Below are 11,614 nucleotides of genomic sequence, written 5' to 3' on the forward strand. Positions count from 1 at the left end.
GTGAGGGGCACGACAAGTCTCTCACTGGGATTGTAGAGAGGCAGCAGCAAGGTGCCAGACTTCCATGCGTAGATCCTGAGGTGGTACAGAGTCACTTGGAAGAACTGGATGCCTTTAAGTCGGCAGGCCCGGATGGGCTCCATCCGAGGGTGCTGAAGGCACTGGCCGACATCATTGCAGAGCCACTGGCGGGAATATTCGAACTCTCGTGGCGCACGGGCCAAGTCCTGGAGGACTGGAAAAGGGCTAACGTGGTCCCCATTTTCAAGAAGGGGAGGAAGGAGGACCCGGGCAACTATAGGCCGGTCAGTCTCACCTCCATCCTTGGTAAAGTCTTTGAAAAAATTATCAAGGCTCACATTTGTGAGAGCCCGGCAGGGCAAATTATGCTGAGGGGAAACCAGCATGGGTTTGTGGCGGGCAGATCGTGCCTGACCAACCTAGTCTCTTTCTATGACCAGGTTATGAAACGCCTGGACACAGGAGGAGGGGTGGATGTCGTATACTTAGACTTCAGGAAGGCCTTCGATACGGTATCCCACCCCATACTGGTGAACAAGTTAAAAGGCTGCGATGTGGATGACTGCACAGTCCGGTGGGTGGCGAATTGGCTAGAGGGTCGCACCCAAAGAGTCGTGGTAGATGGGTCGGTCTCGACCTGGAAGGGTGTGGGCAGTGGGGTCCCGCAGGGCTCGGTCCTGGGACCGATACTCTTTAATGTCTTCATCAGCGACTTGGACAAGGGAGTGAAGTGTACTCTGTCCAAGTTTGCAGATGACACAAAGCTATGGGGAGAAGTGGACATGCCGGAGGGCAGGGAACAGCTGCAGGCAGACCTGGATAGGTTGGACAAGTGGGCAGAAAACAACAGGATGCAGTTCAACAAGGAGAAATGCAAAGTGCTGCACCTAGGGAGGAAAAATGTCCAGCACACCTACAGCCTAGGGAATGACCTGCTGGGTGGCACGGAGGTGGAAAGGGATCTTGGAGTCCTAGTGGACTCCAAGATGAACATGAGCCGGCAGTGTGACGAAGCCATCAGAAAAGCCAATGGCACTTTATCGTGCATCAGCAGATGCATGACGAATAGGTCCAGGGAGGTGATACTTCCCCTCTATAGGGCGTTGGTCAGACCGCAGTTGGAGTACTGCGTGCAATTCTGGGCGCCACACTTCAAGAAGGATGCAGATAACCTGGAGAGGGTACAGAGAAGGGCAACTCGTATGGTCAAGGGCCTGCAGACCAAGCCCTACGAGGAGAGACTAGAGAAACTGGACCTTTTCAGCCTCTGCAAGAGAAGGTTGAGAGGCGACCTTGTGGCTGCCTATAAGTTCATCACGGGGGCACAGAAGGGAATTAGTGAGGATTTATTCACCAAGGCGCCCCCTGGGGGTTACAAGAAACAATGGCCACAAGCTAGCAGACAGCAGATTTAGACTGGACATTAGGAAGAACTTCTTCACAGTTCGAGTGGCCAAGGTCTGGAACGGGCTCCCAAGGGAGGTGGTGCTCTCCCCTACCCTGGGGGTCTTCAAGAGGAGGTTAGACGAGTATCTAGCTGGGGTCATCTAGACCCAGCACTCTTTCCTGCTTATGCAGGGGGTCGGACTTGATGATCTATTGAGGTCCCTTCCGACCCTAACATCTATGAATCTATGAACTGCGGCCTGATCAATGTCGCGTAGAGGGGGAGTATCACCTCTCTGGACCGGCTTGAGATGCACCTTTGGATGCATGACAAGGTATGGCTGGCCTTGCTGGCTGTGGTCAGGCATTGGCGGCTCATGTTCATCTTGGAGTCAGTGATGACTCCAGGATCCCTTTCCGCCTCTGTGCTTTCAAGAAGGGAACACCCCAGCTTGTATGTATGCTGTGGATTCCTTCTCCCAAGGTGCAGCACCCTGCATTTATCTACGTTGAACCCCATCCTATTCTCATCTGTCCACTTCTGTAGCCTGTCTAAATCTAGTTACAGCCTTTCTCTCCCTTCAAGTGTGTCCACCTCGCCCCACATCTTGGACAGCATGCTTTCCACCCCTTGTCCAAATCACTGATGATGTTAAACAGTGCGGGCCCGAGGACCGAGCCCTGGTGTACCCTACTGCTCACATCTCACCAGGTTGAGTACAACTCGTCCACCACTACTCTCTGGGTGTGTCCCATCAGCCAATTTTTTACCCATCCAACTGTGTAGGCATCAATGCCACAGTCGCTTAATTTATTGATGAGGATGGGGTGAGAGACAGTGTCAAAGGCCTTCTTAAAGTCTATAAAGACTATGTCCACGGTGACACCATCATCCAAGGATTTAGTTACTTGGTCATAAAAGGCAATCAGGTTGCTCAGGCAGGACCTGCCTTTGATGAACCCCTGCTGATTGCCCCTGAGCATGATCTCCCCTGCAGGCCGTCCACAGATGTGCTCCTTGATGATTCTCTCCAAGATCTTCCCGAGCACCGAGGTGAGGCTTACAGGCCTATAGTTACTTGGGTCCTCCTTCCTCCCTTTCTTGAAAATTGGGACCACATTAGCCAGTTTCCAATCCCCCGGCACCTGGCCAAATGACCACGAATGCTCATACAACCAGGCCAAGGGCTCCGTGATGACCCTTGCCAGCTCCCTCAACACCCTTGGGTGGAGGGCATCTGGACCTGCAGATTTAAAAATGTCTAGCCCTTCCAGAAAATCCCTAACTACATCTGCACTGATTGAAGGCCTGACAGAGCTATCCCCGAGATTGTCCCTACCTCTGGTAGGTGGGATGTCCATGTCCCAGTCCCTGTTCAAGACCTCTCTGTTTCTCCTTTCTTTCAGAAAGCATGCACTAACTGTCAGTGCAGAGGCTATTCTGGGAAAAGGCACTCTGCATACTTCCTGCTGAAGCTGTTCCACCATTTAGAACAGAATTAAAGTGTCATTAGGCTAGAGAAAGCAAGCAGTCAGAGGAAAGGAATACAATTTCAGACACACCACTGTCCTCAGCATTTCCTCATTAATTTTGTATTGTTTTGACATGTATTAAATAACTATTATGTACTGTACACAAATTCCTAATTATTTGTAACCACACTGTAACTATACTTCAGAATGCCTATATTTAAATACTATATGAATGTGTGTGTGTATGCACATACATATATACATGTGCACATATGAATATATGTAGGTCTATTATTGGGATTACATATTTTATAAAGCACTGACATTGTTTATATTGATTATTTGTTATCATGTACAGTGATATTGAAAGAACAAGTAACAGACTAGGGAAAGGTGCATGAGCAGACATGCTAGAGGAGAAGTAAAGGGTATGTTATGGTTATTCTTATTTTAAAAAAGGAACAAAGGGGAAAGGGATGACCAAAGAGGGGAAAATCAGAAGAATCCAAACATTAATAAATTTATATAGATAACTCCAGGAAAAGGGCTTGTGTCTCCAAAACCATATCTTGGGTATTTATATTGTGATGCACAGTTGTTTTCCCTGGTGGCCTGGATTATCTGGTCATCGCCATTTTCAGCTGGCTTTGGGCAGCTTCCTATTGAACAAACTGGCTGCTCTAGATACCACTCAAAATTGCCTGTTTCTTCCCATGCTATGTATAGGGAGCAGATGCACCTAGCATAGGGTTCTGGAGCCTATTCTAAAGAGCATAGGCTCCTTGGCAGATCTAGCCCTTTACCCATTTGAGCCCTGTTCATGCAAACACCTGTAGAAGCTCTTAACTTTGTTGCTTCCAGATGTCCTACTGAAATCAATTAAATTGTTCAGAGTAATAAGATTAAGCACCTCTGTATGCGTTTGCAGGATCAAAGATGACTTGAAGAATCAAGAGTTGGGCATAGAACTTAGAATGAGGTAGGTAATATTTTCATAATCTTTGAAGTCTTTTCTCTCCTCTCCATAACCTCATTGTTCTTTTTTGGAGTTTATTAAGGCCAGGTGATAGCAGTTTCTCTGAATTAATGCTCTGAAACAATAGTTATTGAGCTAGCCATTGCTGAAGAGTTAAAGACAAGCGGGAAGGGAGAGTGCTCTACTACTTTAGAGGTGTATTAGTCTGAAATGTAGATTACAATATGCTGAAAGGGGGGAGCTCTCTAAAAAGGTAACTTATTAGTGGACTATAGAACTTCCAAGCATACTGTAATTGCTCATATTCTAGTATGTTGTCTTTTGATATTTTTTATAAACTTCTATTTTCTTCTAAGACTAGAACTTCTCTGTGTGTGTGACTTTCATCACAAAACATTGTTTTTGTTCAGGTGTAAATGTTATTAAGTGTAACTAATGAATTATGAGAATATAATATTGAAAAAAATAGAAGAAAAATGCTGCTTTACTGCTTTGAAACACTAAGTATAACTTCCTCTATAAAAAAAGATTGCTCCCAGATGGCTTTTTTTTTCCTGAGGACTTCTACAAGGTACTGCTGACTAGCAAGTAGGGGAGAAAAAAAAACATGGTTACTCTTGAGGATAATGGTAGTTAAAAAACAAGTGTTAGAACTACAAGGCAATCTGTTCTCAGACCAACTCTATCAGGAGACTTATGAGAAGATTGATCAGAGCAGCCCTTCTAACAAGGAAACATTCTTGCCCTTGAGAGATAATGGGGGAGGTAAACTCTCTTTGAATAAACACATGTCTTTCTAGTAACAAAACTACCAATGTGATAGGATTCTGTGGTATAAGCTGCTCAAAGATTGCAGATAAAGAACCAGTCAGTATTACTTTAAGAAAAGAACAAACAAGAAAATCCAGCAATAATAACAATGCCCCCATTCCTCAAAAACTTATTACTAATACTGGCATATAACAATATCCAGGACAAAAGGACAGAAAAGGATAGTAGTTGGTTTGTGAATAGCTTCCAGGTTGTGGAATTTAGGGGGAGTCTTTTTCCCACTTCTCTTTCAAAGTACAAAAATAAGGTCTTTCAAAAAAATAACAACACCCCCCCAGTGGTTTGGGTTTACAAACATTTGTCTGTACTGTGTGAGATCTGGCTTCAGAGTGTGAACTCCACTCAGACTCCCCTCCATCCCAAGTTGGAACCATAATCACTGGACTAGTTAATATAGGGCATCTCTGATTCATAGATTGTAGAGTCGGAAGGGACCACAATGCACCGTCGTGTCTGACCCCCTGCCCCTGGCAGGAAAGAGGACCGAGGTCAGATGACCCCAGCCAGGTGACTATCTAGCCTCCTCTTGAAGACCTCCAAGCTAGGTGATAGCACCACCTCTCTTGGAAGCCCATTCCAGATCCTGGCCACCCTTACTGTGAAAAATGTCTTCCTAATATCTAACCTAAATCCACTCTCAACTAGTTTGCAGCTGTTATTCCTAGCATTTGTACTTGAGGAAACTCCCCCTGACTAAAACAATGTCAAAACCAGCATAGGGCTGATAGTAAAACTGTACTGGAAAGGACTACCTGGTTTATCTAGGAGTAGAGGCATTGCCAACATATCACTCAGCTAGTCTGACCACCTGCTTACCCAGGCAATGATTAGAACTTACCCATGCAAGTAGGAATAGACTGAAAGTCAGACTATCCATTTTGTGTGGATGAGAGATTTTTAAAACTACTATGGTTCCAATTTGTAAAGCAAAATACTATTCAATTCCCCAAAACCCTTTTGCAATTTCTCATTTGATATCAGTCCAAAGGCTTTACTTGAATAGTAAAACATGTTGTTCCAAATTCATCCTTGTTTTTAGCATCTTATTAAAAAAAAAACTGCAAAAAATTTGCTTCAAATATCACTTAATTGCAGAAGAGAAATGGAAAAAAAAAATTGTCACCAAAACCAAGATCCCCACAGAAAGTGATAGCGTTGATGAGAGCATGCCCTAATGTGGGGCAACAGCAATGTTTCACTGATGATTTATGTAAAGTTTTTGTTGTGGGGGGAAGAGGTAAGTGGTATCAGTTCCTAAGGTTTCTTTTTCCTTGCCTAGCTGTCCTTCAGATCAAATCTCACAAGCTCTCTATCCCCACCCAGCACGATGACCATTTATCATGGCTGAACTCTAACGGATGATTCACACGGGCAAAGTGTAGAAAAAAAAAAAACAGTTGTGCCCCAATTGTTCTTCTGGACATAACAGTATGTATTAAATGTTGCCTGGTACTATGTATAACTAGTTGATAAATGAATAGAATATTGTAAAAAAGAATGGCTGGGATTTCTTCCCCCACTCTTTTGATTAAGAATTGGGAAGGCAGGGGGGAGGTTCCTGGGGCTTGATGCTTTGAGTAATTATTTCCATATCCTCTCCCTCAGCTGAGTAAACATGCCATCAACTGGCAAAAAAACAAAACAAGCTATGGCTATAAGAACAAGCAAGACTGCAAGAGCTGGTCTGCAGTTTCCAGTGGGGTGAGTCCATAGGCTTCTCAGAAGAGGGCACTATGCTCAGAGAATTGGTACTGGAGCTGCTGTATACCTGGCTGCAGTGCTGGAGTATCCAAGCGCTGAAATACTGGAACTGGCAGGAAAAACTGCCAGTACAAATGGGAGAGTCAGGGTTATGCCAAGGCACATTGAACTGGCGGTAAGGAATGATGAAGAGCTGAACAAGCTGTTTGCAAGTGTGACCATTGCAGAAGGAGGCATTTTACCAAACATTCTAGCCCAACTTCTTCCCAAGAGAACTTCTGAAGTCCCTTCAGCAGGAAAGGAGGCTGCCCCTTCTCAGAAAAAATCCAGTAACAACTGACCTATGAAAAAATGTATACTTCCTCCCTGCCTGGAATGCTTTATTTATGTATGTGGTTCTCTCGTTAATTAATATGTGCCATATGCAAGTTGCATTTATATATTCAAATGAATTATTTTAAATCAAATTTTCTTTAACTTTTGAAATAAACTCATATTAAAGGGTATGTACCATTATCTGTACTTCTGTCCATTAATTCAATAATCTATCTTCCCTCTCCCCTCTTTGCCCCCCAGCATGTTTTGTCTTGAATTTAAACAATGCAAACTTGAATCTTTTGTAGTAATATTGAAACAGTTATACTAGGAGAAAAGTCCGAATATGGCTTGGATTGCAAGATTTATTCAGTGTCCTCTTGGGGTGAGGTGAGAGGTATTTAATAGAATAAAGCATGCAAATAGGAGTACCTTCAGTGGAGCAAATGGTATAAGAATACCTGTTTCCTGTGAGCAGGTTATCTTGGGTAATCCTGTTTACCGAGGGACTTGGCCAGGATATTTATTTTATTTCTTGAAGTGGATTTTCAGAGGATGGAGGTTCTCTCCATTTGCCATTCATAGGTTATGTTTCTTGACCAAATCAGAAAAGCTTTGATAGTGCTGCTGGCCTACAAAGTTGCCCAGTAAAGTTGGAAAGTTTGTTCCAGCGAGGGATGTTGTGATGCTGAACTAACTTGAAAACTGAAAGGGGGCCTGGGTTTGTTCTCTCTTATCAACTGAATTATTTCAGTGTTATACATTGGGAGTAAATCTGTATTGAGCAGCCTGTTGCCTTGCAGAGTACAATAGTGGTAGTGAAACAAAAGTGGGGACTTGAGTATAAAAAGAATGACTTCATAGTTTCATAGTAGCTAGGGTCAGGAGGGACCTGAACAGATCATCTAGCCTGATCCCCCTGCCACAGGCAGGAATGAAAGCTGGGTTCACAAGACCCCAGACAGGCGATCATCCAACCTCCTCTTGAATTTGCCCAAGGTAGGGGCAAGGACCACTTCCCTGGGAAGTTGGTTCCAGATTTTGGCCACCCTAACTGTAAAATATTGTCTTCTGATCTCTAACCTAAACCTATTCTCCATCAGCTTATTACCATTGTTCCTTGTCACCCTTGTTCCTTGTCGTGTGAGGAGCATCCTTGATGTGCCCTATCTTTAAATGGGGGATAAAATCAAAATAGCATTGCCAACATTACTGAGGTATGTTGTCTCGTCACTTAGACCAGGCCTCTTACAGTTACAAAATATGAAGTTGTACTATTTTTATGTATGTGTTACGATGTGATCTGTGGCAAGCCCCTGTATAAGCATCCACTTTGATATTGCATCAGAATTAGTCTAAATGTGTGCATGTAGACTGTGATGTAGGTTATAGCTGTGTTGGTCTAAGGACAACCTAGGCAGACAAGGTTCTTTGGGTAAATCTGATATCTTTTATTAGACCAAAGCAAATAGTTGGAACATTCTTCTTAGCAAGTTTTTTTGGGTATAAATACCCTTCATCAGGCTGAGGAAGCATCTGCAGTTGGTGTGTGCTCTTCCTGGATGGAATGAATAGTAAAGACTTACACTGGTTTTCCAAACTGGCATGGTTTCAGCATGTTGCCATGGCATAAGTCAACTTTGCCTAGCCTGAGTAAGCATGTGTGTTTTCTACCTGGTGTGAACTACAACTACTATCAGTGACTGACTGTTAATCTTCTTGCAGTATGTGGTTGGATTTTTCCCATGCATCTGCTTCAAGCGTTTAGCTTATCTGGAGGTGACCTGCTGGTGGGGGTAAGGTGTTACTTGCTAGACTCAATATGCAGCTCTTTAACGGAACAAATGAGTGGGGAAATGAAACCAAGGTAAAGAGCTACATTTTGGTGGGGGGGGGGGTTATTGCTTCCATTATTTATCTTCTCTCACTTCATAATCTATTTACTTTGTGATTACCCCTTGACAAAGACTTTTGTCTCCATCTCTCTCTGACAACCCACTAAACTCCAGGTAGACATAAGAGGATTATGTGGCCTAGCCCTTACAATTTTCTCTCGTCTGCCCCAGAAACTTTGTATGCTGTCTGTCTGCCAGGCTTCCAAGCAGCCTGTTGCACGAGATTGGCTTCAGTAAGATTATCTATTTTGTTTTGTCAGTAAATTGCACTTCATAGCTCCTATTACTAAGGACCCCTGGACCCAAGGCCAGAAAAGACAGTCAGGGGAGTGATGGCCAAGTTTATATTGTTCATATTAAAACAACCTTTTGGTCTATATAACTGAGGATTGGAGGAATGTGGCAGCTGCACAGTTCACATGTGGTTGTCACTAGGTGGGATATTTGGACCTAAAATTAAAGTGCCAGCTTTTTGAGAAATCCTTATCTCAAAAGCACTGTGCCCCAAACATCTATACAATATCCAAAATCAAATTTCTATTCTAACAGACCTCTTAGTGGGTTGGTGAGAAACAAATCTGCTGTTACTACTTAATTGTCCATGGATCTTAAGTACCAAATTGATAGGTATTGTACAATATCCTGGATGTATATAAAAAGCATAGGCTTTTAATAAGAAGGAAGAGTAGTGCTAGGATGCTTCCTAACAGTTCTGGGAGAAGGCAAAAAAGCTTCAACATGCCCAGAACTTAGTGTAGTATGTGTTTTCATATAATTTGATAAAAGAGAAATAATGTCATTTATTGAAATGCAAAGTTTTAGTTTGGAACTATTATTCCAAAATGTTTTTTTCAAAGTAAATGTTGCCAGGTGCTAGTCTTAATGAGTTTCAACACATCAAAGATCTGTTAGCAGTGAACAGATGCAGGATTGCTAACATGCCTGTTTATTTGTTTATTTTATTGTGATAGTCTTGGGCTCTAGTCAGTAGTAGCACCTCATTTTGTTAAGTACATCAAACATAACAAAAACAGTCCCTTCCCCTGAGGTCTTACAATCTAAGCCTTCAGTCTTGTAAACTTTTACTTAATTTTACTCCTAATTAAGTTAATATAATCAGATGCCCCATACTCACTCAACCAGGTGTGTGGAGAATATCTGTACCTATGAATAGTTCTAGGATGGCAACATTTCCAAAAGTGCTTGCAGAAATGGTACCTTAGCCTGAAACTAACTTAGTCTCACTCATCTAAGTCTTTGTCTGGCAACCCAAGAAAATAGCCGAATCCCACTTATGTAAATAAAGTGCTGGGACTTTCTTTCATTTCTTTATATAGCTGTTATGAGAAGAAACAACAGCAGGGGAGAAAAAAGAATAACTAAAATCTATGCAATTGCAGCCCTTGATTAATTTGGAATATTCTTGTCATTTTAGACTGGAAAATTTTAGTTAACCATATATTCTTAGCCTTTCCATAAGATTTGTTTTTTTCCCCTTTAAGATAAAAAGGCTAAGAGTCTCAGTGTTTCATAACATGTTGAATTTCTGTGGGTTTTGTTTTTTATTTGTTGAGGTTGGATTATGTTGCACCATCTTTTTTGTGTAGTAAATACACACTGGCCCCAAGCCTGCCAAGTTTTATGCCCTACTGAAGTTTATGCATGAAAGAAGTCCTACTGTTGCTAATGGGTTAACCATGTAGCATAGAATTTAAGAAGGTGTGTATATCTATATCTATCTAAAAGTCTACATCTACAAGTGCATAAAGTAGTAGTTGAACTTAAGAATCACTCTAGACCAGAGGTTCCTAAACTTTTTCTTATTATGTACCCCCTTCCAGATTTACCAGCTGCCCATGTTCCCATTCCAGCATATATTTTATATTTTAACTCCTTAGATGCAAATTATTATAATGAAAATTAAATCTGTCATTACACAATTTCTCCTGCGTACCCCCCTCCCCCACCAGAGATGTCTTGCATACTGCCAGGACTATGTATCCCACAGTTTCGGGAACCTCCTCTAGATGATGGTATTTAGACCCTGACTTCTGAGACATTAAGTGATTCTTCACCTTTATTACCTATAGCTCTTTAAAAAAATCCACAGGGAGGTAGCAGGTGCCTAGAGAAGAGGTACACAGTCTTGGTGGATATTAACTAATGTAGTGTAGCTATTTCCTACCCGCTTCCCTGCCCTCATTTTGAGCAGTGCACCCTTGAGGGAGTGTACATGTGGTAGTTCCCTTGAGAGGGGGCAGGAGATTCATAGATTGAAAGGGACCTTGGAAGAGCATCGGGTTCAGCCCCCTGCCCCAGGCAGGAAAGATAACTGGGGGTCAGGCGACCCCAGCAAGGTGACCTTCCAGTCTCTTCTTGAAGATTTCCAGGGTAGGTGATTGCACCACCTCTGAAGGGAGCTTATTCCACAGTCTGGCCACCCTGAGCGAAGTTTTTTCTAATGTTGAGCCTGAAATAGCCTTCTGGAAATTTGGCCATTACTCTTGGTTGCCCCTAAGGGTGCCCTGGTAACAGTTGTTCACTGAGCCCCTGATGTAGTGGTAGACTGTTAGCAAATCCCCTCTCATCTCTTTTTCAGGCTGAAGAGTCCCAGATCCCTCAGCCTTTCCTCGTATGGCTTGCTGTGCAAGTCTCTGATCATACAGGTGGCTCTTCTCTGGACTCTGTCAAACTTGTCCATGTCCTTGTTAAAGTGCAATGCCCAGAACTGGATGCAGTACTCCAGCTGCAGTCTCACCAGTGCTGAGTAGAGCAGAAGAATCACCTCCTTGGTTTTGCTAGAGATGCATCAGTTGATGCATGCCGGAGTATTGTTTTCCCTGCTGGCTACAGCATCGCACTGCCAGCTTATGTTCATACTATGGTGTATTATGAGCCCTGGGTCTTCTTCATTCATAGTGCTGGTCGGGTTGGCATTGCCAATTCCCTTGAGGGAGGGTGGTGTGTGTGGGTTTGAGAAAGTTTACTTGGGGGGGGGGGTGAGACACACACACAC

At 43.1% G+C, this 11,614-nt stretch overlaps 1 long non-coding RNA gene across 4 annotated transcripts; it reads left to right on the plus strand.

The window, feature by feature from the left end:
* Positions 1-3,641: 3,641 nt before the first annotated feature.
* LOC109282590 (uncharacterized) lies at positions 3,642-6,374 on the plus strand. 4 transcript variants are annotated; one of them, XR_009459166.1, is made up of 3 exons: positions 3,642-3,859; positions 5,967-6,115; positions 6,293-6,374. It is a non-coding gene; the product is annotated as an uncharacterized LOC109282590 (long non-coding RNA). The 4 variants fall into 4 exon arrangements; XR_009459165.1 differs by having other exon boundaries at positions 3,654-3,859; positions 6,011-6,115; XR_002089613.2 differs by lacking the exon at positions 3,642-3,859 and adding an exon at positions 3,968-4,109.
* The last annotated feature ends 5,240 nt before the right edge of the window (positions 6,375-11,614 follow it).

The sequence above is a fragment of the Alligator mississippiensis genome, chromosome 1 (genome assembly GCF_030867095.1).
Source record: "Alligator mississippiensis isolate rAllMis1 chromosome 1, rAllMis1, whole genome shotgun sequence".
NCBI classification, from domain to species: Eukaryota; Metazoa; Chordata; order Crocodylia; family Alligatoridae; genus Alligator; species Alligator mississippiensis.